Here is a 5,100-nt window from a genome sequence, read left to right as displayed (position 1 = left end):
CCTTATAGGTAATTTCTCAAAAAATTTCATTATTTTGACTAAGCTTATTATGTATATATATATGCACAATTAAGAAAATAAAACTAAAAATCATAAAAGACCTAAAAATGAAATGCAAAAGTGTTGGGATTAGAAATTTGTCACTAAAAAATGCCGACTGGTCGAACGACCCCACACTTAAAAGTTTGCACTGTCCTCGGTGCATTCAAATATGAGCAAGGGGGTACAGCGACTCTCCGGATTGCCACCTTCAGCTGGTGGATCAACCGGTTTGCTGCGTGTTCTTTCTCCGCTTCCATTTTAGCTTACAATGACTCTATCCTAAAAATAGAAGACCGGATAGAAAAAAAAGTAAATGCAAAAGCAAGGAAGCATACATCGTTGGAATGAGGTAAATCACTAGAATGGAGTGAGTGACCCAATGTGTGACATTAATGAAACAAGTGTGTAAGTTCTAAGATACATGCGGTCTAGAACACACACTAATATAAAAAGGCCCATGTAACAATTACACAAAAAGGAACATGCACTTCACTCATCCTAGTGTGCTTGAGATGCTCTAAACTTGTGGGTAAAGACAACCAAACAAGCAATGAAGAAGCATGAAAGCATTCAAGCCAAAAACATAGGGATGCGTATGATCAAGAGATACCATGCATTAAGATAAATGCACAACATCTATCAAGAGATTGCCTAATCAAAGAAAAGCATTCAAATCACATGGTGATTATACAATTCAAAAGATTTACAAGCTTAAAGGCAATGTAAGATGTACTTGGTATTCACAAAATTAAGCATGAAGAATTCAAAACCAAGTAGCATAATGTAACCTCAATCAAGGAATCCAACAAAGATTATAAACATAATGATGTTAAGAAAACATCCTTTTTAATACTCAACAGTAATTAATGGTAAACAAGATTAACAATCCAACACTTATAAAGAAAAGTAGAAAATTAAAGGAAAATTCAACTAACTAATTAACTACCTAAAAGAAATGGTTATGGGTGGTATTTGGTAGTGTTGGATGAGGGGTAGGAGAAGGGAAGAAGAAAGGAGAAGAAAAGAAATGGGAAGAAGATGAGAAAAGAAGGTAGATGAAATAAAGGCATCCACGCGTACGCGTGCATCACGCATGCGCGTGGGAATGGTGCAGTGGAAGCGACGCATACCCGTATATCATGCGTGCGCATCGATGACTTATTTGGAGAGCCACGCGTATGCGCCGTGTACGTGTACGCGTGAGTAGCTTTATGCCTGATGAGCGGATATTTTATACGCTCTTTCGGGGTATTTTCATATAGTTTTTAGTAGGATCTAGCTACTTTTTAGTATATTTTTATTATTTTTTATGCAAAAATCATATTTCTGGACTTTACTATGAGTTTGTGTGTTTTTCTGTGATTTCAGGTATTTTCTGGCTGAAATTGAGGGACCTGAGCAAAAATCTGATTCAGAGGCTGAAAAAGGACTACAGATGCTGTTGGATTCTGACCTCCCTGCACTCAAAATGGATTTTCTGGAGCTACAGAAGCCCAATTGGTGCGCTCTCAATTGAGTTAGAAAGTAGACATCCTGGGCTTTCCAGAAATATATAATAGTCCATACTTTGCCCGAGTTAAGATCACGAAAACTGGCGTTTAACGCCAAGTCTCTGCCCTATTCTGACGTTAAACGCCAAAACTGGCATAAAAGTTGGAGTTAAACGCCCAAACTGGCACAAAAGCTGGAGTTAAACGCTAGGAGCAGCCTATGCACGTGAAAGCTTTAATGCTCAATCCAAATACACACCAGGTGGACCTCGGAAGTGGATTTCTGCACTATCTATCTTAGTTTACTCATTTTCTGTAAACCTAGGTCACTACTTTAGTATAAAAACTACTTTTAGAGACTTACGATGTACCGGATGACATTTTACATCAGAACTTGTATTTTCTACGGCATGAGTCTCTAAAATCCATGGTTGGGGGTGAGGAGCTTGATAAACCACTATTTCATGGTTTATCTTGTACTTAATTGAGTGGTTTTTATCAACTCTTTACCCACTTATTCATACTATTCGCATGTTTTACGTTTTCCTTCCTGATTTTGTGCTATGATTGAAAACATGCTTCTTTGGCCTTTAAATTGCTTATTATTAATCCTCTCTTATTACCATTCGATGACTTGATATGTGTGTTAAGTGATTTCAGAGATTACAGGGTAGGAATGGCTTAGAGGATGGAAAGGAAGCATGCAAAAGTGGAAGGAATACAAGAAGCTGAAGGAACTGCAAAGCTGTCCAGCCTGACCTCTTTGCACTCACACAATCATAACTTTTGCTACAGAGGTCCAAATGATGCGGTTCCAGTTGCGATGGAAAGATAACATCTGCGGCTTCGATTTGATATATAATTTGCTATGGTGGCCGTACAGCTAGGCGACGCAAACGCGTGCTCCACGCGGACGCATTGCAGTGACAAAAATCAGCGAATTCTGGGCTATTTCTGACCCAGTTCTCGGCCCAGAAAACACAGATTAGAGGCTATAAAGTAGGAGAATGCATCCAAACATAATACACAGCTCATAATACATAATTTTAGGATTTAGATGTAGTTTTTAGATTTTTAGAATTAGGATTCCTTTCAGTTTATGGTTATCTCTTCAATCACAGGTTCAATGTTCCTTTAAATTACTTTCTAGTTTTATTTATTCTATTACTTTAATTGTTATTTATCTTTTCAATTTGGCTTATGAACCATTCCATGTTAGGACTTGAATTTATGTTTAAATGCAATTTGAGGTATTTCAGATTTAAGATTTCTTTCTTTTATTTATGTTACTGCTGCTTCCCATCTGAAGGCATTTTTATTCGAGTATATTTATTTTCTCCTTTTGGTCTTGGTTAAGTAATTGATAACACTTGAGTTATCAAACTCAGCTGTTGTTTGAACATTGGAATTTGCTGATTGATTTGAATTCCAATAACTCTAGCCTTTTCTTAGGAATTGACTAGGACCTGAGGAATCAAATTGATTCATCCACTTAACTTACCTTCATAGTTAGAGGTTAATTAAAGTGGGAGCAAAATCCAATTCTCATCACACCTGATAAGGATAACTAGGATAGGACCTCAATTTCTTATACCTTGCCAAGAGATTTTATTAATTATTAATTTATTTTTCTTGTTATTTAAATTACTTGTTCCCAATTTCAAAAACCCAAAAATATACTGTTTTACATAACCAATAATAAATCATACCTCCCTGCAATTCCTTGAGAAGACGACCCGAGGTTTAAATACTTCGGTTATAAATTTATTGGGTTTTGTTACTTGTGACAACCAAACTTTTGTAAGAAAGGAATTCTTGTCGGTCTAGAAGCTATACTTACAACGGGAATCTATTTGTGAAAATTCTAGATCGCGCGAGAGTTTCATTCTTTAGAGCTCTGCTGTGTCTCGATGGATTAATGCAATTACTACTATTTCTCATTCAATCACGCTTGTTTCTATTCTAAGATATTCATTTGTACTTCAACATGACGAATGTGATGATCCGTGACACTCATCACCATTCTCAACCTACGAACGCGTGCCTGACAACCACTTCCGTTCTACCTTAGATTGAATGTATATCTCTTGGGTTCCTGGTTCACGAATTTGATTGCCTCTCCTGACAACAGAGCATTCAAATCTGTGAGATCAGAATCTTCGTGGTATAAGCTAGAATCAATTGGCAGCATTCCTGAGATCCAGAAAGTCTAAACCTTGTCTGTGGTATTCCGGGTAGGATCCGAGAAGGGATGACTGTGACGAACCTCAAACTCATGAATGCTGGGCACAGTGATAGTGTGCAAAAGGATAAATGGATCCTATTCCAACATGAGTGAGAATCGACAGATGATTAGCCATGTACATGGACCCTTTTCACTAAGAAGACGGCTGGAAGCCATTGACAACGGTGATCCACCAACATACAACTTTCCATGGAAGGAGACCTGCGTGCGTGAAGAAGAAGACAGTAAGAAAGCAGAAATTTAGAAGACAGAGCATCTCCAAAAAACCTCAACCTGTTCTCCATTACTGCACAACAAATATTATTTAATCCATGTTCTTTTACTCATTCCAATTAAAACTGTGAATTATTATTGATATCCTGACTAAGAGTTACAAGATAACCATAGCTTGCTTCAAGCCAACAATATCCGTGGGATCGACCCTTACTCACGTAAGGTATTACTTGGACGACCCAGTGCACTTGCTGGTTAGTTGTGCGGAATTACAAAAGTGTGATTGTGATTTCGTGCACCAAGTTTTTGGTGCCGTTGTCGGGGATTGTTCGAGTTTGGACAACTGACGGTTTATTTTGTTGCTTAGATTAGGAAAATTTTTCTTTTTGGTTTAGAGTCTTTTATTATTGTTTTTGGTTAAAATTTTAAAATCCTTATTTTATTTTTCTAAATTATTTTCAAAAATTTTCAAAACTAATAACTTCATAATTTAGTCTTCTGTTTGAGTTTAGTTTCATATTCTAAGTTTGGTGTCAATTACATGATTTTATTTGTCTTTCTTTTTTTTCGAATTATCAGTGCTCAAAGTATAAAAATTTTTAAGTTTGGTGTCCTTTGTGTTTCTGTTTTCTTAAAAAATTTTCAAAAGTTGCTCTTAGTGTTCATTGTGATATTCAAAGCTTTCTTGTTTGTTTTCTTTGTTTTGATCTAAAAATTTTAAGTTTGGTGTCGTTTTTACTATTTTTCTCTTCCTTCATTAAATTCAAAACTATCTTTTCTCCTTATTTTAATTGATTTTCGAATTCTGCCTTTAAAAATTCAGATTTTTATTTTAAAACTTCTTATTTTATCCTATCTTAGTTTTGGAATTTCAAAATTCAAATCCTTTTCAAAAATCGTATCCAAGTTTTTTNGAAGGACTCTTATGCTAACCCCATTACTGCTGCATACAGGAGTAGTATCTGTATACCTCCCATCAAAGCAAGCAGTTTTGAGCTAAATCCTAAATCCTTTGTCATAGTGCAGCAAAATTGCCAGTATTCCGGTCTTCCACAGGAAGAACCTACTGAGTTTCTAGCACAGTTCTTGCAAATTGCTGACACAGTACGT

The sequence above is a fragment of the Arachis ipaensis genome, chromosome B01 (genome assembly GCF_000816755.2).
Source record: "Arachis ipaensis cultivar K30076 chromosome B01, Araip1.1, whole genome shotgun sequence".
Taxonomy (NCBI): domain Eukaryota; kingdom Viridiplantae; phylum Streptophyta; class Magnoliopsida; order Fabales; family Fabaceae; genus Arachis; species Arachis ipaensis.
Note: the sequence above shows the minus strand (reverse complement) of the source record.